Raw genomic sequence first — 25507 nt, forward strand, 5'->3', positions numbered from 1 at the left:
AATAAACGTGCCCAGAGATAGGCATTTCACGAAGATAAAATGTTCAGTTCAGCAGAAATCCTAATAATTTGAAAGTTGCATGCACTAGTAACAGCCTTGAGATATACTGACAAACTCTAAGAAGTAAAAGGCAAGTTCAAAATCATGGTAGATTTGTAAAGACTCCCTCAGTAGCTGATAACACAAGCAGATAATAATGTATTTTAAAAATTAATTAGGAGGGCGCGCGCGCGCGCAGCGGGAAGCGCATGAAAAGCGCTGCGTGCCGGCCCGGAGCGAGGCCTTCTCACCTGTGGGAACTAAGGAAGGATGTTCAGAAGGCCAGTGGCCTGATCAGATTCGCCCCTGGAGAAGCAGTCTCTGCAGGAGTATGGCTGCACCTGGAGGGGCGGGAGGGAGAGGCACCGGAGTCAAGAGAACAAAAAATAGGACCCACCAGAGGTGCCTGGCTGGGCACCGCGTGGGAAAAGGAGGTACCTCCTGGACGCGGCCCAGGCATCAGGACAAGGAACACAGAAACGGTTCCTCCCCGTCCTGTACATCAGGAAAGGCTCCTCCCCGCCGCGTCACAGACTAATGACTGCTTGAGGACATTTGGGAGCCCGCCCCGCACCCTCCCACCCTGGCGAAACCTCCGCCGTGCCTCCCGCTCCCAGCGCGCAGGGCGGGCGCTCTGCTCTGCGGGTGCTCGCTGCGCTCGCTGCACCTGCTGCGCTCGCTGCACCTCCTGCGCTCCCAGCCCTCCTTGCTCCCCGCGCTTCCTGCTCCCCGCTCTCCGTGCGCCAGGACTAAGGGTCTGCTCAGGCAGGGAGAGTGAGCAATAACTTCACTTGGGGTAACTGGTCTTCAGAAAGAATTTTGTCCTGATGATGATACACGTGCAGCTTCCAGACTCATTAGGATCATGGTCAGAATAATATTAGTCCCCAAAGGTACACATAAATTTGGGGCTAGGTCAGAAAAAGAAATTCGGAAGGATGAAGTGGGTTTGAAGAACACAGTTAACAAATCTCACCTAATGGAAAAAGGGGTATATAAACCAAAGGCCGATGAACCCGTGAAAAAGTGCCCAGCATCATTAGTTACCAGAGAAACGTAAATTAAAACAAAAAATGAGTGGAAACAAAAGCCTCAGGAATGACTCATGTATTTCCACTTCTGGCTAGGATGGAATAATAGAGACTAGACTTACCATCTTGTATGAAACAACCAGAAAAAAAAATCCTCTATACCATATGTGACACATATATAAATATATATAAAATGCCTCTATATCATATATAACATTATATATGTTATATGTAATATCATATATAATGCCTCTACATCATATAGCATATATGATGTTATATATAATATAACATGATGTTATGTATTTAACATGTAATATATGCAATGTGTCTGTCATACGTAACATGTTACATATTATTTGTAATTTATATTATTTATAATCATATTATATATTGCCTCTATATCATACAAAACATATATCATATATTTACATACTACTCAACAACTACAAAATATACATTATTTTCCAGCGCACATGAAACAGTTACAATATCTGATCATACACACAGGCTGAATCTCAACTAATCTCAAAGGAATAATATATAGAGATACAATATGACATATATTATAATGCAACTAAGCTCAGAATCAAAATCAAAATGACAACTAAAATTTACTGTTGGAAATTAAGAAACAGATATTTAAATAACATATTGGTCATAAATAAATATTAATAGGTGAGAAATTATTAGAACTAGGTTCTAATGAAAATATGCATATCAAACCTGTGGGGTTCATTGAAGCAATATTTAGAGATAAATGTTGACATTAGAAGAGAAGAAAATCTGAAATTTAATGAGCTAAATATTAATTCTGAGAAGTTAGAAAAAGAACTGCAAAAAAAATAGAGAAAAAAGAAAAAGAACATAATAAAGAGCAGAATTTACTAAAATAGAAAATTAATATAAAATGGAGATAACCTACTCAAAATAATCTCTTCAAAAATTAGTTCTTTGAAGAGGTCAAAACAAAATAGAAAAATATCTAACAATATTATTGGTCAAGAAAAAAAAAGATACAAATCACCATTATCAGGAAGAAAGAAGGTGATATACAATGAATGCTGTAGACATTAAAAAGACAACTTAATATGATAAAAATCTTTGTGCCAATAAATATAAACATATAGATGAAATGGATAAAATCCTAGAACAGTATTAAATCTAGTATATTCCATCAAGATTCAATTATATAATATATAAATTAAAACCCTACATAAATAGTAACACTAAAATATCAAGGGTGGGAAGACTTAGTGGTTAAGGTATCAATTCTCCAAACTGATCCGTGATGCAATAGATTCAATGCATTTTCAATCATAATTCCACTAAGCTTTTCTTTGTAGAAATTGACAAGTTTATTTTAAGATGTATATGGAAATTCAAATAACTAAAATAGCCAAAGCAATCTTGAAAAAGAAGAATAAAGTTGGAGGACTTATTCTTGACTTCAAAACTTTATTATAAAGCTCCAGAATCAAGACTATAGTACCAATAAAGGATTGAGAAATTAGGTTGATACAACAGAATAGAATTCATTTGTTATTTTTCAACAAACAGTACTAGAACAGATGAATGCTTACATGGGGGAAAAATTGACCTCTGTCCCTACCTCACACCACATACAAAAATTTATTTGAGATAAAACAGAGACCTAAACTTAAACATTAAACTATGATGCTTTAAGAAGAAAGCACAGAAAGTAACCTTAGGACTTGGAGGTACACACAGATATCTTAGAAATGGTACAGAATACATAACCATAGAAAAGAAATTAACAAATTAGACTTCATCAAAAAATTTTAAACTTCTGCTTAACAAAAGACATGGTTAAGAAAAATGAATAGACATGCTACCGACTAAGGGAAAATATTTGCAAAACACGCATTGATGAAAAACTCCTGTCCATCATATACAACTCAAGAATCCCGACAACTCAAGAATAAAAGTTAAGGAATCCAACTTTAAAAAACAGGAAAAATATTTGAACAGATATTTCATCAAAAAAGATAAACCATTGGCCGATGAGCACATGAAACAGTGTTCAACATCACTAGTCATCAGAGAAATGTAAATTAAAACCAAAAATGAGTAGGAAACAAGAGCATCAAGAATAACTCATATATTTCCACTTCCGGCCAAGATGAAGTAATAGGAACCAGATTTACCCTCTTGTTTGAAACAACTTAAAAAAAAGGGGGGGGGTGATAAAATTATGTGAAAGAACAATTCTCAAAACAAATAAGACAGCAAAGAATGATGATCTCTAAGAAACAGAAAACAGATAAGGTAAGCCGAATGACTGCCCCAGCTTACTGTTCAGAGAATTTCAAGGTTGCAGAGAAAGGAAGGGACACCTTTCTGGAAGTCTCCCAGAGGCGAGGAAACAGCTGAGGGTCTGGAGAATTTGAGGCATTAGGGTTTGTGGGGCAGAATACCAAGGCAAGAGCACTGTACCGAGAGAGAACTTGGAGTATTCAGCCGAGTATTCATCAGGGTGTGTGTGTGTGTGTATGTGTGTGTGTGTGTGTGTGTAAAATGCCCAAGGGCAGGGAAAGAGACACTCAAATGATTTCAAGAAACGATAACCAGCCCTCACAAAGCCCTGGGAGTGGTATAAATCTGTGAATCTGACTCCTTTAAACGTCATGCTTCATGAAGAACAATCTCTGTATCTCAAACCTTAGCACTTAGAAGGTCTCCAAAAATGTCAGTGGGGTTGAAGTGCTAATTTTCAGCAATGCATTTCAACAGGTCAGAGTCAACTGTGGACCAAGCATTACTGGTACATTAATGTCACATGACCCACCATAAAGTGTTACTTAGGTAAAGTTCAAGTGTGAATAGCTCTCTGTACTCTTCAAATCTCACCACCACTGTCCTCAACCCACATCAGCCTTCCCTAACCCCATGCCTGCCAGCTTCCTGAGTGTTCCTCTTGGCCTGCCACTCCCAAGTTCTGAGACTTCTCACTTCTACTTCCCATCAATGCTGTCATCTGTACTAATGTGTGATAAGCTACGAATCAAGTGTCTTCACTCCTGGTTCTCTCCATCTTCCCTTTCCAACACCCTCTGTCTTCTGATAGAATGTATTTTGTCTAGTAATTGAAGTGTCCTGGAGACACAAAAATCCTAACACAGGAAGGGCGGCAGTGGTAGAAATTGCTAGTTCTCTGGCAGACACTGACAGGAAGAGTTTGGAGCAAGCAAGTCCTGACCATGCCACTTAAATCCCATCTTCTTTTTCCTCTGTGTAGAGCCCACCCCTGAGAAGATTCCAAACTGAATACTCAGAACATCTCAGAGATGAGGGAGGGTAACCGCTCAGTGGTAGAGTGCATGCTTAGCATGCCCAAGGTCCTGGGTTCAATGCCAGTACCGCCATTAAAAAAATTCAAAATAAAAATAAAATTGACTAATTTAAAAAAGAGAACATCTCAGAGTACTTCATGGAAAATGCTCCATGTGTTTGGGGAAGGAAGGATAGAAGGAGGCAGGAATAAAGACATTTCATTCAGCAAATATTAATCGAGTATCTTCTACATACTGGGCACTGCTCTACGTTTGGGTGATAAAGGAGTGAACATGTGCTTTTGTTCCCTTTACTCTAGTGGTCCTCAAAACTTCCCCACCATGGAAATATTTTACCTTGGAACTCTCAGTTTATATTTTCAAAAAATTCCCCTGATTATTTTGGGTATCAGCCAGTTTGAGGAACCACTGTGGAAGCAGCAAGTTGAGATGGTCCTTATCAATGAAAAAACAGTCTGCACTACCCACTGCTATTGACTTTTAGAAAACAGTTTTACTAAATAACTAGGTGCTACTCTCTCCTCGTATGTTATACCTGCATCTAGGATCTGTCTGAGGCAAGTGTGAAGTGGGTGTTGTTGGCCTTTGGTGTCCCCTTTCCCCCAAACACCTAGGGGTCTCCTGATCCTCTCTGTATGTCCACGGCTTATGTAATCAGGTGCCACCTGCATCCTTGAGGAAGTACTCCAATTTCCAGCTGTTTATCAAGCCACTCTCCACCTGCCCATCAATTATATAACATGTATAGAGGACCGTTGATAAGTCAAGTGTGTTCTTACTGATTTCTGAATATTTTATTATGTAATCCTAAAAATGCACTCTATGTAGTAGGCATGATTATCTCTACTTCATAGATGAGGACAGGGAGACACAGAGAGAGAACATATTACGTGGCCATTGATAGTAAGAGTGAGGTCAGTCATTCTTTATGTCTTAACATGGCTTTCCATCTCTCTACTGCGCCTCCACCATAATGGTTAAGATCCCAAGGTTCGGGATTGGGAGAGAGAGGGAGGAAGGGAGGGGAGGGGGGGCAGTGGAGGGGAGAGGGGCTTCAAATCTGCCTCTTCCACTTACTCGCCAAATGAACTTCACCTCTTGGAGCCTCAGTTTCTCCATCTGTTACAGTGAAACACTCCACAATGCCTACGCTACACAGGTTGTGGAGTGTAAGCGAGCTTCTGAAGATCAAGCTTCTAGAACTGCCTTTGCCACACAGTCGGCTCTCATTAGCGATGGTCGTTAGCAGCCCCGTAACGGTCTGCATATCCTGCTTTGGTTTTCTTCACAGTTTGTATCGGTATTTGACATTATATTATGCATTTATATATTATTATCTCTCTGTCCCACTAGATCTGAAGCTCCATAAGAGGAGGAAATTTTGCTTTGTTCGCCTCTGTCCACGGTACTTCCAGTAAGACCTGGCTCGCAGTAGGCACACCACAAATGTTTATTAAGAGAGTGGTTGTTATGGCCGTAATTATCCCCATCACAGCCCACTGCACGCATGGTAGTTGCCCTTTAAATGTTTGCCATGTGGTTTGTAGCAAATGGAAATGAAAGCTTTCACCATCCTACTGTGTTGCCTCCCACCTCGAGTAAATTGAATGAATAGATGACCTCCTGGCTGGGATAGCATATTTGAAGATACAGATCACAAAAATAAAGAGAATCCCTCATTTAAATTTATCATAAATGACACAGTGTGTCGTCTACCCAGGCTTCTATGAACAAAAATTGAATGTCACAGGGGAAGGGTAGAGCTCGGTGGTAGAGTGCATCTTAGCACGCATGAGGTCCTGGTTTCAATCCCCAGTACCAATATTAAAAAAATAATTAAATAAAAAATTTTTAAATAAATAAACCTAATTACTTCCCTCCCTCAAATTTAAAAAAAAATGTAATGTTGCAGATGCTCTAGAAAGAGTAAGCAACATGAGTCTATTTAGTGCTTTGCTTGAATTCCTTTGGCTCCACGATCATTTTCCAAAATCAATTTATGCCTCATCAATATGATCTATTTGATTATATCTATGACTAAGAACTATATAATCCTGAGACTAAAAAAAATGCATCCGAATTTTACACATCAAAACATGTGATACTCTTTCTGTGACCCTTATTGTAAAAGTGCTTTTGTTACTTTAAGGAATTGAGTGTTTGTGATCATCTGAACTAGGTTATCAGATACAAAGGAAAAAATTTTTAAAGCTTTATATGTTGTAAAAGTACATGTATATATATTGTAAAAGAAAAGACTATAAGAGTGTTTAAGATAAAGTCAAATCTCCCTTTGTTTCATCCTTGTCATTCTACCCCTAGAGGCAACCACTGATGACAGTTTTGTATTTATTTTTCTAAACACGAAAAACAAAGTTACCTTGATCCACTCTCCTCAGCTGACACTAAATAGCCACTTAAAAATTTTAACTGTTCTTTTTCAAAAATTTTCTACTACAGAGAATCTCAAACACACACAAAAGCAGACAAAATAATATAACCTCCTATGTACCCATTATCCAGCCCAACAACCATCAACTCACAGCCAACCCATGGCTCATCCAAACTTCCATCCACCTACCCTCAACCAAATATTATTTGAAAGCAAATTCCTTACATCACCCATATGTGTTAAATGAATCTTTAAAAGGAATGACTTTTTAAAAAAACAAAATTATAGCCAATATTTTACCTAAAACATTCCTTAATATTATTAAATATCCAGTGTTCAAATTCCCAATTGTCTCATAATTGTAACAAATTGAGGGTTTTTTTAAGCATTAAAAAATTCAGAATCTACTAGGGGAGGGTATAGCTCAAGTGGTAGAGCACGTGCCTAGCATGCACAAGGTCCTGGGTTCAATGCCCAGTACCTCCTCTAAAATAAATAAACCTAATTACCTCCCTCCCCGAGCCAAAAACAAAAAGAAAGAAAGAAAAGACATTCAGGATCTAAACAAGCTTCCCACCTTATGACTGGTTGATGTATCTTTTAAGTCTCTTTTCATTAACAGACTCCCATCTCTTTTCCACTTAAAATGTATGTGTAGAAGAAACCAAGGTTTTTGGTCCTTGCAGTGTTACACCATCTGGACCTTACAGATTACATCCCTGTGGTATAATTAATGTGTCCCTCTGACTTACGCATTTCCTTTAGTTGGCTCTAGATGTTTGATTAGATTCAAGTCTAGTTTGTTTTATGAGTGTTGCGTAGGTAATGCTTTGTTTCTTCTATCAGGTTGCCCATGATGTCAGGCTTGCTCTTTTTTTTTTTTCATCGTTTACTGCAGGAACTTAATATATTAATGTGCATTATGAATCATCAAGAAAGAAAGGATACTGTGTTCCACATTCCCCAAACTTAATTAAGATTAAAATATTTTTTGGCAAAACATCTAATAGAGACAATAGTTAGCACAACATGCTTTGAGAAATGTTGCCCTGTATTAATTGATTAAAGCTTTTCACCTCCAGAGAAGTCAGGCTCTGCCTTTTTGTGATGTCTGCAACCTTTGATGTTCAGTACTGTGATTCATTATTTCATTAGGGGCTTGCAAGATGGAAAAATTCTATCATTCCCTTTTCATACATTAACTATAATCCTTTTGTAAGATAACTTTTCCTTTATTGGCTACTTAGTTACCCAGTTGTACAGCTTGTAAAGGAACAGGAGGATAAATGCATGATTTTTTCCCCAATCCTCCAATTTCTTTTTAGCACCATTGAGTTTAATGTGTTTGATGAGTTTGAATCTACTCCAGTTATTAATCTTATTAATGCTCAAATCATCCCATCTTGGCCAATGGGAATCCTTTCGAATTGACTTCTGTGAGTCATTTTGAGATGATCCCAATAGTATTTGACAGCTCCCTGCCTCTGATATGTCAAGACCTTCCATGTTCATCTTGTAGATTTTCTGCTCCAGACCTCCCAGCGACTATTTCTCCTATAAGCTTTGGATTCTTCTTCTTCTTCTTCTTCTTCTTCTTCTTCTTTTTTTTTTTTTTTTTTTTTTTTTTTTTTTTTTGAAATAGTGTCTGGAAACCACAATCTAAATGCTAGAGGTATGACCACTCTTAAAAGATGTCAATCTGCTCACATATTTGGGGTGCTGTAAAGAATTTTCTGCAAACTGTATGCAGTCCTAAAAACACTTGATTATTTAAGAATGAATCATCTGGATCTTTTGCTTCTTATAATTGCTTACATATCTGTGTTCTTTCTGAGGCTAGGAGTTTCAGAAGTATAACCTCTCCTTCACCCGTCTGTAACCTGAAGTTTGTACCATGCTAGACACTCAGAATATATTCATTGGATGAGAAAAATCAGGTTTTAGTTGTGGAAAGAGACTACCAATAAGGAGTGTCACAAACATGAGAAGAAATGACTGCGTAATTAGAATAACCCAATAGCCTGGGAGGTCATGATTTTAATCAGTTTAATATTTGCTTGGCTGTTTAAGTTCACGTATGTTTGTAAAAAAGCAATTACTTTACAGGCTTATCTTCTATTTTTTAAAAAGCTCTTCTGGGAAAAGATGCAAGTCTTAATTTTCTACTTCAGGTCATCTTCACCTGAGCACTTCAACCTAAGATAATTGTCAAATAGAGATGAACATGGACAAGGCAGGTCTGAGATAACAGCTGATAAGTGTGTGTATTAATTGGGCTGGAAGTAATGGAGGCCCTGTCCCTCTCTGTTGGGGAAGGAGCTTGGCAGGGGCGGGGTGGGGTTGGAACGACAGGTTTGTTGAGACTTATGGGGCCATTGGTTGGTGGGTGAAGGAGCACAGGCATGGGAGGTACTTGGGAAGTTGCAGGTTGCTCCTGGACAGTTTGGAGTCTTTGAGTGGGAGGGGTGGGATCTGAGGCACAGGCGTTGGTAGGAGGCTGGGGAGGTGAGAGAGGTGGATCTGGCTGTTGTTAGGGCAGGGAATGGATAGATATAAAAAACTGGCCTTTTTTCCTCTGTCTCCCTCTCCTTCCTCTTCTAACTTTCTGCTGAAGTTTGCTCATGCAAGCCCCATCTTTGCTCTGTCTCCCCCACTCTCTTTTCTGTTCCTCTTGCTGGCCAACAGCTTCTTTCTCCAAGAGCCCTTAATTGGCCATAACTTGGAATAAAGGAATGAGAAATTTTGCTTACTAATGGGAAAACCCAGCTCTGGCTACCTCCGGCAAAAGAAAAACTAGGAGAAAATTGATAGCTCTAAAAATCATTAGGCAAGCTAAGAGAATCCCTCTTGGAAGTTGGCAGGACCCAGGGTAGCTCTGGGAGCAAGAAAGTAGGAGCTAAAGGATCAGTCTCCTGGCAGGAACTGTCTGGTCAAGGGTGTCTGGGATAAACCATTGGTCAGAATCTCAAAAGAGAGCTTGCTTTGCCAAGGTCAGGAGAGGAAGTGACAGGCAGCCCCCTGGACTTATCGTGTGTAGACAGGGGAGAAGTGTTTGAAATTGATGGTCCAGTTAGGAAGAAGGAATGGTGCTGGTCAGCCAAAAAGGAAAAAAAAACCTTCTTTTTTAACTCAAAGACGTCAACTTATTGTTTTTTCTTTGAAAAATGAATAAATATGAAAACACAGTGTTAATAAATATTATAACAACACTATTTATTGCTTTTAATCAATGTGCCAAGAATTAAGTCATTCATTGTCAATGTTTCTATTTCTTACAGTAAAGCTGGAAGTTAGGCATGGCGATTTTACCTGTAACTGATGCCCAGGGAGGTTAAATGGTAAGGTCACACAGCTAGTAATCAGCAGAGATGAGATTTGAGTCCAGGTCTACTGACCAATCACTATTCCATGCTGCCTGTTTGATACCTCGCATCAGGATTAGTTTATCTCTCCCTTAAACACTAATATCAGTTTTGACACAGCTTTATTTATCATGTATTGCAATATGAATCTGGGCGTGTTTATTTCTTACTCATTATTATTATCATAATTAGTTAGTCATTCAAATTTTATGATTTCTTTCTTGAATGTTTAAAGTTTATGCTTTCTGTTAATTTTTTAAAAAATCTTTTTAATTAAAAGTTTGTGCCCTGGTTTGGTTTCATTTCCTCCCATGAGTCCATGACCTTAAGAATAAAAAGCTCCTCAGCCCTGGACTAAGGCCAAGAGTGAAAAATTCCATAATTAATAATAGCAGTCAACCCTAATAAAGTGCCCTCTTCCCTTTCCCAAGTCCTTTCACAGCCTCTCTCCACCCCTAGGGAAATAATCAGTCATCAAGACTGAATTGTTTGTTTACCTTATTATAGAAAATTTCACAAAAGTAGAAAGAATGATCTAATCAACTCCCTTGATCCAACTTAGGCAGATCATTTGTCCCCACACACCCACCCACACGTACACACGCACACAGAGTTCTCTCCTCCCCAGCTGTATGATTCTGAAGCTAACCCCAGACATGATTTCGGTATGTACCTCTAAAGTATAAGGATTCTAATCAACATAATTATAACATCACTACCAAGTCTAGCACATTTGTTTAAAATTCCTTAATGTCAAGTATCCAGTCAGTAGTCAGATTTCCCTAGTTGTCTTGTATATATTCTGGGTCAAATCAGGATCCAAACCTGGCCCATACATTACAGCCAAATTAAGGAGACATCTATAATTGTGCAGCCTTTTACCATCTCAATTTTAATTGAACACAGCTTTTTCAATTCCATTTTCTTTTGGGAATTAGATTCTAATTGGTTGGTAGTCTGAGCTTGTCTGACCCTGAAGCCGCCCTTCAAATTGCAAATGTGACATGACTGAGTTCCCCTTAGCCATACCTCCAGGTTAAGTAGGCCTATCTCGCAATTTAATTAAGGGAAACTAGCCAGGACTTTCTTTTTTTGTTTCTTTTCTATGCTTTTATTATTTCTTCTAGTTGAGTGGAGAAAGCAGCAACTGTTCTCTAAAATGTAGAGCTTATTTATGGTAGCCTTGTTTATAATAACTTCAGTTTAGAACTACCCCAAATGTGCATCAGAAGGGGCGTGGCTGGGGGAGGGTGCAGCTCAGTGACAGAGTGTGTGCTTAGCATGCACAAGGTCCTGGGTTCAATCCCCGGTACCTCCATTACAAAATAATAAATAAATAAATATATAAATAAATAAATAAATAAGTTTTTACATTAAATATTACACCTTGTACATCCAGCCAGGCACTCACATCCAAGATATCCTGGATGGTGTTAAGCTGGGATTTGCTCTCTGATGTATGCCAAAATATGTTCAGATTCAGAGTTCAGCAATTTGAGGATTGTACAAAGCACTAGACCAACTTGTCTGGTCCACATGGAATTCTTCCCTTGTTTGCAGTTCAATCTCTACTGAAAATGAGGGACATGGAGGGTTGGAAGACTGCGGCACTTACAAAATCTAAATAAAAATTTTAAATTCAGCTCAGTTCTGGTACTATTTATCTGGGTTTTACTTACAAACATCAAGGATTGTATTTCCTTCCTCACACCCAAACCAATTTGTTATAGCCATAATGAGTCAGATATTTGCCTCTTTGGGTTTGGAAATCATTGAAGTTATACATCTGCATATATATCCCTACAGAGTGATGTAACTCTGGATAACATGATGTTTGCATAAAAATAAACAATACATTTGGGGACTTTATGTGGTTTTATGGATTCCCCTGAGAGGAAATTTTAGCAAATATGTTGGGCAATGTTCTTTTTCTCTGTATTAAAATTTGTTTCAAATTTCTGTGCTTGGATTGAATAATCCATCATCAAAGATATTCAACTACCTTAATCAGGTATGTAATTTCTACTGATGAGTATCTGTGAATTGGCATATCAAAAATCTTCCACAAAAACTTGGAGGATTTTGTCTACTGTTTTCTTGATTCATTTTCTGATCAGTCACCTACTGCTTTATGATATCTCTTTATTGTTTATTGACTAATTGTTTATCTCCTGCTTTGTTATTTAACCCATTAGAACTTTGCTCTCCATCAAATGACTAAAAGCAATGACTGTTTTTATTTACCTCTATGTCGAGCCAAATGTGGGAAAGGTAGCTGATACTTCCTGAGCTTTTGCTGCAAGGATGAATGGATGAATACCTGAATAGTCTGTAAGCTCCTAAAACATACGAGCTAACTATTCCAGCATCTTCCACATAGAGCTTACTAGATAAATACTTGTTATCCTGAAGGAGAATCTGAGTACATGCAAAACTAGAAAAGTGATTGTGTCTTGCTGCTTCTGCAGAATCAAAAATTCACAAGAAATGCCCATCTGTTAGAGATGCATCCAAAATATGTGTGAATGAAAAGGTTTGATGTTTCGGATCTGCTTCAAAATAATCAGGAGAAACAGAGGAGTATGTGCAAGAGGAGCTGAAACAGGATTAACTATGACTTCATAAAGTTGAAGCTTAGAGTACATTTGAAGTTTATCATAATAGTTTCATATAGTAAACTTCACTAGACATATAGTTGTCTCACCTGTTTATGGATGTTTGCTTATGAACCCATTCTAGTTTGTGATGTTCTCTGAGGAAAAGAGGTACTATTTATGGATTACATACTATAGCAAATATTTGTCAAGTTTTCTGGCAACTTTTTAACATTCTTCCTGCATTTGGGTAATTCCCCACCATTTGAGCCCCTGACTTCCCAATACAAAAGTCAGAAACTCACTTTTCCAGCCTCACTTGTGGCTGGGCTATATATACATGGGACCTGAACTCAGTCAGTCAGAAGTACTCAGAAAAACCATCAATTCAGAATAAGGAGGTTCTAGGAAGAGCTGTTCCTGGCGAGGGTGGTGCAGAGGCATTCAGCCTACAGGGGCAGAACTGGCCAGGAGCCCGGCCTTTGCATCTTATATCCAGGCCTGTGTCCAGGCACCGAAATGTTCAGTTGTATAATCTGGGCATTGCTCCTGGCTCCTTAACCTCTATGCCTGATTCTCTGGCCCTCCTAGTCCCTCGAATATTCTTTAACAAATGATTTTTACTGCTCACACTAACTCAAGTAGGTTTGCAACTAAATTCTCTGACTGGTAGATCTACCTCATGCTGGGTATTTGATATTTACTGTCCTATTGAAGCTGCAAACAACCCACTGAGGTTTGAAAAGGCAGGGGACTATTATGAAAAAACTTGTTGGAATGTATTATGTATACAAAGGGGAGTCACTAAATACCACTTTGAAAAGGAAGTTAGGGAGCTATAGTGTCAGTAGAGGAAAGCCAGAATTATTTCGGGACTTTCCCAACCAACACAGAGAAGACAAAAAGGAGCAGCAGCTGTTGTGGCCAAGCACAATTATTCTGGAAAGCCTCTGCAAAATAAAAACACAACTTTATTTTGGCCACCAGGGGGCGCAGCTAGCTCAAATGCCTGCCTCTCCCTAATGAGCAGTTGGATAACCAGCCCACTTACCTAAGGTCAACAGTCAACTCTTCCCTTTCCCGCCGTGCAAATAGATCTACAGACCACTATGGAAAGTCACTCCAACTACCTATGCTCATCAGTGTTATCCTTCATTTTAAACATAAATGAGCCCCTGTGGTAGGCAGAGTATTGGCCCCCAAATGTATCTCCGTTCCGATTCTGGGAACTATGAATAAATTAGGATCTAAGGCAAAAGGGAATTAAAGTTGCAGATGAAGTTAAAGTCAGCTGACCTTAAGATAGAGAGATTATCCTAGACTGTCCAGGTGGGTTCAATGGAATCACAAGGGTCCATAAAAGTGGAAGAGGGAGGCAGAAGGGGAGTCCGGAATGTGAGGTAAACTTGACCCGCCATTGCTGGATTTGACGATAGAGGAAGGGGCAATGAGGCAAGGAACGTGTGCAGCCTCGGAAGCTAGAAAAAGCGAGGAGGCAGATTCTCCCCCGGAGCCTCTAGAGAGGAACACAGCCTTGCCAACACCTGGATTTTATTGCAGTGAGATCCACGTTGGACTTCGAACCTACAAAACTGTAGGACAGTAAATGTGTGTTGCTTCACTCACTAGTGGTAATCTGTTACAGCAATCATAGAAAGTTCATTATAGCCCCCAAGGATGAAAACCATGAGTGTAGGAGACCTACCATGATCAATAAACAAATGCCCACTTTCAGGATGGCTGAGAGGAGAGTTCTGATCTGTGAGATAGTTAAATATGTAAGAAGTGCGACTGACTGCTGATTTCCAGTTCCTAAAAACTAGAAGTAAAGCTACTACAGGTCAACAAGTGGATACTCACAAAACCCAGTTAAGAGAAGATCTGGCGCTAGCTCTCGGCAAGGTGTGAGATCATGGACCACCAGCCTCTCTGAATAAAATGAGGTTACTATCTTCTCTGGCTAATGCAGTGTTGATAGGATTAAACTAGGTGGTATAAATGTCTATACAGAAAGTATTACACAAACAAGTTTTTTTTTCAATTATTATTGCTAGCTTGTGACTAGACCAACAGTGGGGAGGCCACCTAAGCCATTGTAGACCTTCTGTTGTTTGGAGACCATCCAAGTGACATCACCACGTTGGATACTGCACATTCAAGAAACAGTATCGAGAAGTATACAATACGATGCCTAAGAGCCCCGGCAATAGATTCAGACAGACCTGAATTCTGCCTCTGTGTGCCATTAGGTGAATGACTTAACCTCCTCGTCTGTAAAATGTAAATAATGGAGTGCTGAGAATTAAAATGATATCAGGTCAATAAAGTGTTTGGCACCAGACCTAGAGTACATCAGGGACTCAGCTAAATGGTAGCTCTCATCATTAATAACGAGCTCTTATTCATACAGGACATCTACCGCTTTTTAACATTTAAATAATTTTTACCCATATGATTTCATTTGCTTAGCAAAGCCTCCCTTAGGAAGGAGTGTGGCAAATTTATATCCACTTTTCCAATACGAAAAATAATGCACAGAAAAGAAACATGCCTTGCTATGGTGAACTAACACAAGGACTGGTTTCACCTGGGAAGATTTAAGGGGCACTACAATAGCTAGAATGGTCCAGGAATAAATGTCCTTTTGTTCACATCATTCATCCTAGATGACTAGCATGAGATGAAGGATAAAGATCTTCAGAGTCTTTTATTCTTAATACCTTTCAATAGGAAGACAGTGGCATGCTAGGGAAGGAAAATTTAGGTAGATTTTTTTAAAGCCAGACTTAAGAAGTGCAAATATTCTGTTGCAGACCAGTCCAAGGAAAGAGGTCAAATGAGGTAAAAATCCCCTACCAAAAATCCCCAGCGTTTGGTGAGAGTTTAGAAGACAAACTATGTTAGACCCAACAAGAGGAGTTGGAGCCAGTATAACACCAGCATCTGAATACGTTCTTCATTAGCCACAGAAAAAGCAGAGGAGGAAGATAACTTTTCCATGTAATCAATCAACTTGCAATAAGTCGTTTGGAATATGTTTCAGTGGTTCCTCTCATTACCTCATGGGAAAGTTTTCAGTAAATTGCTTGCTTTTCATCAGCTAAAGGTAATAAAAGTCAAATAATGAGAAATGTTTTGCAAGAAAAGAATTAACTATATTGGGAAGAGTTTTTTTCAAGTGTTTTTCCACTAGGGTGGAAAAATGGAATAACACAGTAGTCCAGCGGTCACTGAGCATGCTGCTGCCTCTGTTTCCTTCTTTCTTTCTTTCCTTCTTCCTTTCTTCCCCTCCTTCCCTCCCTCCCTTTCTCATGGTGATTAGCTTTATTTGTCTTCCTATATTTCTTTCTTCTTTCTTGTCTTCCTCCCTCCCTCCCTCTCTTCCTTCCCTTCTTTTTTTCGTATTTCTTTATTTTTATTTATTTTTTTATTGAAGTGTAGTCAGTTTACAATGTGTATCAATTTCTGGTGTACAGCATAAAGTTTCAGTCATATATACATACATATATTCATTGTTATGTTCTTTTTCATTATTGGTTACTACAAGATATTGAATATAGTTCTCTGTGCTATATGGTAGGAACTTTTGTTTACCTATTTTATATATAGTAGTTAGTATCTGCAAATCCCAAACTCCCAATTTATTCCTTCCCACCCCTTCCTGCCACCCCCAGTAACTATATATACTTATACTTATATGGTAAACTGATTTTCAGCAACAAAAATTTCCAAGCAGTCCAATGGGAAAAGTATTTCCAACAAATGCTGCTGAAACAATTGAATATTCATATGGGGAAAAAATGAACTTTGACCTTGACCTCACACTCGCACAAAAATTACTGTGAAATAGACCATAGAACTATAAACATAAAGGATAGAAATATAAAGCTTCCAAAATAAAACAGAACATTATATTTGTGACTTATGAACAGGCAAAGGTTTCTTGAAAATGACAAAGAAATCCATAACTATAAAAGAAAAGAAAGTGATAAGTTAGACTCCAAAATTAAAACTGTTCATCAAAAGGCACGATTAAAAATTAATAGACAAACTGTAGACCAGGAGAAGATATTCTCAAAACTAACATTTGACATAGGACTGATAATTAGAATAGAAAGGGAATTCCTACAACTCAAATTTTTAAAAGGTTAAAAAAAAATCCAGTTCAATAATGAGCAAAATATTTGAACATATGTTTTACAAAGGAAGATTTATGAATGACAAACATATGAAAAGGTATTTAACATCACTAATCAGTGAGAATGAATGATCACAGTCTCAGAGAAACAAATTAAAATCACAATGAAATACCACTATACACCCATCAGAATGGTTAAAATTAAAGACTGTAACATGAAATACTGGCAAAGATACAGAGCAACAGCAATTCTCATACATTACTGATGGGAGTGTAAAATGTATCACCACTTTCTAAAAGGTTAGACAACTTCTTACAAAACTAAACATATGCTGACACCAAAACCCAACAATTCTACTCCTAGGCATTTGTCCAAGAGCACATGTCCACAAGAAAGCTCATAGCATCTTTATTCATAATAGCCTCAAACAGGAATTAGTTCAGGTAACCACCAATGAGAAAACAGTCTACATTCATATGATAGAATACTACTCAGCAATAAAAAAGGAATGAACTGCTGGTACATGGATGAATCCCAAAATTTCACTTGTTGAGTGAAGAAACTTTCCACAAAGGAGTACATATTGTATAATTGTATTTACATAAAGTTCCAAGACAGGCTTAAGTCATCTGTGGGGAATTAAAAATCAGGTCAGCATTGCCTCTGGGAAGTACGAGCAGGGATTGACTAAGAAGGGTCATAAAGGAATTCTTTGGGGGTAATAATAACGTTCTCTATCTTCAAAGGTGTTCACGTTGCCACCCCAGGAGAACCGAGGGAAAGGGCGACCCTGGGCCTACGCATCCCCCGCTCCACGCGGTTCGGCCCACTGCCAACGCTGGATCCGCCACCCAAGGTGGAAACCCAGGCAGGAAACATCAAACCAAACCAAGCGGAAAGATTCAACTTGAACTTTTCCAAGCGACAGAGACCACCTGTCACAGAGCTCACCAGTTTGAATAGCCTGCCACCTTTCTCACAAGTTCTCATTAAGGCTGGACACACTTGCAGTGTGTAGGCTCAGAATCCAATACCTGAGAAAAGAGTTTTTTAGATATTGCCTTAAAATCCTCCTCAGCTAGCAGAGATGGAGACCAGCACAGCCATAGAGCAAACTCAGAGAAGACCTGAAAGGGGTAAGAAACGGCCGACTGCAGGCTCGGAATGGCTTTGTAGTGGTGGTCACTATGGGCGCGCTGGTCTTTTCCGCTTCTCCGACTGCTGCGGATTCCCTAGGGTTTCCGCTTCCTGTGTTAGACATCAGACTGCAGCATCAGCCGCACCCGGCATGTAAGCTTTCCAAGTGTGCTGTCTCCCAAAAGAATTCATGGAGCGGGGCCTCCCCCTGCCAGCAGTCTGTTATAACCCACACCAGCTTCCTTCAGAAACTCTTTTATGGAATTATGCGTCATCTGCCAATTAATTGGATAATTCATCTGGATTCCTGCAATGAGTTTCCAACGAAGGTTAAGAATCTTCACGGATGGGGTGGGGGGGAGGGCGCAGCTCTGTGGTAGAGCGCGTGCTTAGCATGCACAAGGTCCTGGGTTCAATCCCCAGTACCTCCATTAGAAAAAATAATAATAATAAATAAGCCTAATTCCCTCCCCTCACCCCAAAAAGAATCTTCATGGACAGAATGAGCCTCCAGTTGCTTTTACACAGCAGTTGCTCACCATATTCCAACCCCCATTCCATACTTGAAACCCAAACACACACACACTAGAACTAAACACAAACCAGACTTTACACCTACTGTCTGGGATGTCAAGGGAACAAATACTCTAGAAAGCAGAACTGTGTGTGGGAGGGTCAGGGTGCTGAGATGCTTTGCTGGGCCAACAACCATACTCAGATGCTTAAGTGTGAGGAGAGGGGCTTCTTACCAAAGAAAGACAACAGGCCTGGGTTCTACTGAACACACGCGTGGGGATTTTTTTTAATGGCGGGCTAGATTACATCAGTGCAACTCAAGACCGCTCCCAAAGAAGGAACAGAGCATTTACAAAAACAAAATAGATATTACCTTTACTGTTTACCACTGGAGAAGCTGTGTTGTACGACATGAACAGTCCTTTCCCGTCTGACACGATGGGTCCTTTACTAATGAGGACAAAAAGTATCACCTGGAAAAAACCCATTACCGTATTAATTACAAATAAAGATCCCTTAATCCTAGGTCCCTTCTGGGTACTATGAAACAACAAAAAGAGTCTGGGTATCTCCATTCTGTTTCAAATACTGTCGCCTTGGAAAGAAGCTTTTTAAATAAATCTATGCATGAAGGTAGTAATTGGTAAGACAATATTGTGCCAAGTAGGAAATGATAATAACCTAAAACATGAGTCAGTTGGTCCATCTCAAGAAATAAACCTGATGCTTTCTAGAGATCATGTAAGGTTTTTTCCCATGTTATAATAACAGTGACTTAGACCAGACTAGGAAAACCTTTGACCTTGAAGATATCAAACACGGGCAGCAGAATGAGGAATTTTTCCAATCTGAATTTCTGGTAAAGATTTTTATCTGTTGGCCTAACAGAGGAAATCTTGTCTTATGTCTAAGATTCTTTTTATCAGCGTCCCTTCCTGTGTTCAGATCACCAGCAACAACATTCTGTGGTCCTCAAGTCAGGCTGCAGGGTAGGTAGTTAGAACCACAGCAGTGGCTCCAGCACCAACAAAAACACAAGGTAGGACCACAGAAAATGAGTCAGAAACTGAGGCTGATGCAAGTTCATGGCGGGCCTGCAGTTTGGAAATCGGACCAGTCCTTGCCTTTCCGTTGTCCCCAGCAAGACCTACAACTGTGTAAGTTCCATTCAGACTTTCATGGCAGGAATCAGAATTCCCCTACAACTCTGAGTTTAAGACCATGCCTTCCACACAGAACTTTATTCCCTGTGTATCCCAACACTCTAAGTTTACTTAATTGGACTTTGGGAAGTTTTGAACCATCACTGCACCAAACTTCTAAATCACAAGATTTGGTCAATTGTTGGTAAGTTTCTCAAAAACCAACACCGTGGAGGAAATGCAGAGGCTGTTGTAACTTCTCAGGCATGTTATGCAGGGGACACATCATGGCATCAGTATCAGTCAGAAGCTCAACTTCCGGCTCAGAGACGCTTTAAAACAAGTTTCCAAAGGAGGAGTTTTCAATGAAACCTTTCCAGCTGAACTGAATAGCGTAAGTAACCCACAGATGGTCATGCTCAGACTATCAACTAAGAACGCTACACACCACACATTCTTATCACACATCTTTAGCGTCTTCATTGTCCATCAGAAACCAGACCTTTTCCAGAATGATATCCAGTGAGTGTCTCTAACTCCAAACCCAATTTTCATGTTGGTTTTGGGATGCTGCTTAAGATAACATTGCAGAACTGAATGATAAAATTGAGTAAAGTTTGGTGCCAGCAAGCTCAGAGAGGCATTGATGCACACTGTTCAAACCGTCATTTTGATCTTAGAAGACAATTTTAAAAATTAAATAAGTAGACATCAGCATTAAAATAGAAACTGTGCTGCTACAAATAGTAATATACTGCATGTCACCTTATCCTGAGTGTCACATTGAATGAAATACTTTTAAAGGGGAAAATGAGCATTTCAGATGCTTCCAATAAGACAAAATTTCTCTATTTAAATCTGTTATATCAGACTAAAAATGAAACATATGAGGTTTGAACTTCTCGACAGTTATTAGTAAATCAAACACAAAGTTAAAAAAAAAACAAAGATCTACTGTACAGCACAGGGAACTATATTCAATTTCTTATAATAACATATAATGGAAAAGAATCTGAAAAGAAAAATATATATATGTATGCATGTGTATAACTGAATCACTTTGCTGTATACTTGAAACTAATATTGTAAATCAACTACATATCAATAAGAAATTATTTTTTTAAAAACCCACAAAGTTAAACTAAAATTATTTCCCTGTATTTTTAGCTTCTGTTTTTCTCTCAGATGTTAAAATAGTGATGTTTTTATAAAAAGGAAATCTCAATGCTTTTCTCTTTCACTGTTTAAGTGCCTCACAATTTTTTTTTGCCTATAACATTGTAGGATCTATAGTTTATATATATTATGCCATTTTTCTCATTAAATTAAATTAGTATATTTTCTGCATACAAATATGTATTAAATCTAATCATTTTGATCAATTCTGATATAACTACACAACTCACCTACTTCATTCAGATATTACAGAGTAAAAGGCAAATAATGATTGAAAAAAGAAGTATTACATAATCTAAAGGCTTCTAGATTCCAACATTATGTGCTTTATAGTGAAAAACTTCTGTAAAGAAAAAGATAATCTTTCCTAGTTTCTTTTTTACTTTTTGGCTTTTACCTTTTATTTTTTTACTTTATTTTTAGCTTTTTTTTTTTAATTGAGTTATAGTCGTTTTACAATGTTCTGTCAAATTCCAGTGTAGAGCAAAATTTTTCAGGTATACATGAACATATATATATTCATTGTCACATTTTTTTTTCTCTGTGAGCTACCATAAGATTTTGTATATATTTCCCTATGCTATACAGTATAATCTTGTTTATCTATTCTACATTTTGAAATCCCAGTCTGTCCCTTCCCACCCCCTGTCCCCTTGGCAACTACACCTAGTTGTTTCTTAATATTTACACAAAATGTTAAGATGATAGCACATTTTACATGTGTTTTCAGAAGAATTTTTACCTTTATTAAAATCTCCATAACAATCATTGAAGGATGCATGGCTGTACTTTAAAATTTTTGCAATATGAAAAAAAAAATCTATTGCTAAATGCAACCCTTATTAAATTGTAATCAGGATGGAAAAAAGGGTTAATGAAAAACTACATAAGACAGAAAAAAGGTCAGACTGCTGAAGATTCAACACTTTAGAAATGAGGGTTTGGGTTACCCAAGGCGGTAAAGAGTCTTGGCCAGCTGAGATCATGGCTGAAGATAACAGAAAACACGCAGTAGTTTTCAGAAGGAGGAAGTTCAAATATCAACTGTCATTCTCTTTTGGTTTCCTAATACTTCTTGAATTAGTTTTTGATCATTTATATTTTCTAGAAGACACTGCATTTTGTTCAAGTTTTCAAATTTTGGGGTAAAATTATTTATAGTAATGTCATGGTTTTAAAAATCTCTACTGTATCTGTAGTTACATATGTTTTTCATTCCTAATATTGTTTATTAGTACATCTCAAATGTGAAAAGGCAGCTCAAGAGACACCCTTGTGCTGTAGCACCACCTACTGGAAAACAAAAGAAAGGCCTCTAATTTCTAACCTGTTGAATTATTAGAATCAAGTTTAAAAAAAGCTTTACCTAAAGAAGAAAGGTGTTGGCTACTTCAAATGTGCCAGCAAAGGAACAACACATCAAGCATGATGAAGAACCACAGTAATGCTGTGTCACAAAAAGAAAATGACGATCCTTCAGAAGCCAAACTTAAAAGTCACGGAATAGTGCATACCATCTGATAGAGAATCCCAAATCGCTGTCGTGAAGAAACTCAACAAACTACAAGAAAACTCAGAAAGGCAGTTCAATAAATAAAATTAATGAATAGAAGCAATACTTTACCAAAGTGATTAAAACTCTGAAAAAGAACCAAACAGAAATCCTGGGTCTGAAGAACTCAGTGAACAAGACGAAAAATGCATTAGAAAGACAACATGGAAGAGAGAATTAGTGAATTTTAAAGTAGAAATCTAGGGCGGAGGGTGGGAAGGGATAGACGGGATTTCAAAATTGTAGAATAGATAAAAAAGATTATACTGTATAGCACAGGGAAATATACACAAGATCTTATGGGAGCTCACAAAGAAAAAAATGTGACAATGAATATATATATGTTCATGTATGACTGAAAAATTGTGCTCTACCCTGGAATTTGCCACAACATTGTAAAATGATTATAAATCAATAAAAATGTAAAAAAAAAATAAAGTAGAAATCTAGAAATGATACAGGTAGAAGAGGAAAGAGAATTAAGATCTTAAAAAATGAGGAAATTCTATGGGAACCCTCCAACTTTTTAAGGAAGGGCAACATTAGGATAATAGGTATCCCAGAAGGAGAAGAGAGGGAGAAGGATACAGAGAGTTTATTTAAAGAAATAATAGCTGAGAACTTCCCAAACCAGAAGGAACTAGACATACAGCCCGTAAAGCTAAGAAAACGCCTAATTACCTCAATACAAAAAGACCTCTCCGAGACACATTATATTAAAACTGACAAAAGCCAATGACAACGGAAGAATTTTAAAGGCAGCCAAGGGAAAGGATGGTAACCTACAAAGGAAGCCCCATTAGGCTATCAGCAGATTTCTTAGCAGAAAGTCTACAGAGTGAAATGACATTCTCAAAATACTGAAAGAGAAAAACTATCAACCAAGCATACTCTATTTAGCAAAGTTAACATTCAGATATTAAGGAGAAATAAAGACTTTCCCAGACAAACAGAAGTTGAGAAAGTTCACCAACAGTAGGCCTGCCTTATAAGAGATGTTGAAAGGAACTCTTCTACCAAAAACAACAAGGCAAAAGTACACAAAACTTTGAGTAAGGTGATAGACAGAATTAGAAAGTTGCAACTCTGTGCAAGAGGGGAGCAGACCCAGTGACTTGGAGACACCAGCAGGATTAGGTGAAGACAAGGAGGAAGGTGACCAGAGATGGCCCTTGTGGAAGAGCAGGGTTGAAAAGTTTCAGGAGCAGTAAGATCTGAGAACCAATTCAGTGCTTTATAGACTTTCCTGTCTGCACTGTGGTTCTTTTTTTTTTTTTTTTTTTTCATGTCTTCAGTACACGTAAATACTACAGGGATTCTTTGGGGTGATGAAAAAAGGAGCTAGTGACCATAAGACGGACAAACTGGCCTGGAGAAAGCTGTAATAGCAAGGAAAGCAGTTATTCATTAATAACTGTATATGAAAATAAAGGGCGCAGACTCTCCTGGTCATATCCGTCACATGCATGAGCTCTGAACTCCCTCGCCACTGATTAAAATTTCAAGACCAGCAGGTCCCCAAACTCATGCAGAGACCCAGGAGTCAGACCCAACTGTGAAGCCACACACCAGTGGTGGTTAGATGACTAAGTCAAACAAGTTCTAGAAGGAAGGAAGGGGTATCCCAAATAAAGAAATGATTGGGATTTATGAAGTCAGATAAAACAGCTGGCATCTCGAATCCCATTCTAAATGAAAGACTGTATGAGGTTTGAAAAGTGGGGTTAGAGCAACATCAGAAACGTCAGATATCAGCTTGAGGTTAACTGAGCATATCCAGTTTGGTATCCATGGGCCACCACGTTCAGAGTAAATAAACGATAACATTCATCCCACTGAGTCTTTTTATTAAACAGAAAACACAAGAAGAGTGGGTCAAATATTGAGCCAGTTTTGGGTGACATTTGAATTGTATTTCTGAACTTAAGGAAATCAATGTCAGAGGATCATATCCGACAAGATCCATCTGGATGCTTCTGGATGAAGGTCACCGTGGACAGACTTTAGAAGATGACACCCCAAATTCACTTATAGGAACTTTCAGAAGTTCAAAGATACTTATTAAGTGGAAATTAAAGTTTCCTGGGAGTATTGCTTAGGACCCTGAGAATACAAAGAGCCCATCATTCCCATGTACCCAGGAAGAGGAACAGGGGAGAAGGTGGGAGCAGCCATGTGAGGTGAGAAGTGGAAAAAATACCTCTGAAGCTGTGTGGATATTCCCTGAGAACCCAAGGGCTTGTTGTCACTCAGAATGGGGGCCTAAATCCTGCATCTCTGAATGTTAAAGTAAGGGGAAAAAAAAGTGGCTTTGGAAAGCCTGAAAGCATGGGGACTTAGGTGACCTCTACAGCTGTTATTAGAAATACCAATGACAGAGTAATCATTCCAGAACAGACCCACCTGCAGGGTCAGGGAGGATAAACAGACACACATATCCTGGACAGCCAACAGAAGTCCAGGAGCTCGGACCCAGAACTGGACAATTGCCCTGACCACATCTAGGGGAGAATGAGTATTCATCACTGGAAGAGCGCTGCATATAATTTGTGATATTGTGAAGGAAAAGCCCAGCTGGGCTAACGAGCTAAGTCACAAATCTAAGTGTGATAAGTGTCGGTTTACTGATATAAGTTCTGCTGGGCTAACTCATAAATCTGAAGTTTAGTGTCAGTTTACTGGGCTAACAAGCTAACTCGTAAATCCAAGCTCAACAAGTGTTAGTAACGTGATCTGTTCCAAATTGATAAGCTCCAGTGTACTGATTCCTTGCTTTTTGTTGTTTGAACCTTATTGGCTAATAGTCCCATACTTGTAATTAACCCTATAAAACCTCATGTGCACATCTTGGAGGTGCTCAGAGCTTCGGAGCAGAAGCCCCTCTGAGCCCGCCAGCGTAATAAATCTGAGTACTCCAACCCTCCGAGTGGTGCTTGTTTCTTGGCTGGCCTGTCATTTCCGTAACAATATATACATCCACGCATGAGTTATGTGTTTAGGAAATTGTACCTAGTTCTCCTCCCGTAATGTATGTTCAGTTTCTGTCCATGAATGATAGCAAAATAAAATTCATAAAATCCTGAATTAAGGCATCCCCCCCACCCTGGGGTGTG

The 25507-nt window shown here is 38.6% G+C and overlaps 1 protein-coding gene across 7 annotated transcripts in view; it reads right to left on the bottom strand.

Moving 5' to 3' along the window:
- The window catches only part of LOC105089138 (cytidine monophosphate-N-acetylneuraminic acid hydroxylase), a 216514-nt gene that overhangs the window by 62320 nt on the left and 128687 nt on the right, over window positions 1–25507 (bottom strand). For 2 of the 7 annotated variants that reach the window (XM_031435103.2, XM_064476248.1), the window contains exon 3: window positions 291–380. The exons of 2 other annotated variants lie outside the window; for them this stretch is intronic. The gene's annotated coding sequence lies outside the window, so the exon portion shown is untranslated. Of the gene's footprint in view, window positions 1–290; window positions 587–18897; window positions 18998–25507 lie in introns of those variants that run through there. 3 more of the 7 variants (XM_064476252.1, XM_064476249.1, XM_064476251.1) reach the window with 3 other exon arrangements.

This window comes from Camelus dromedarius, chromosome 19 (genome assembly GCF_036321535.1).
Source record: "Camelus dromedarius isolate mCamDro1 chromosome 19, mCamDro1.pat, whole genome shotgun sequence".
NCBI lineage: Eukaryota > Metazoa > Chordata > Mammalia > Artiodactyla > Camelidae > Camelus > Camelus dromedarius.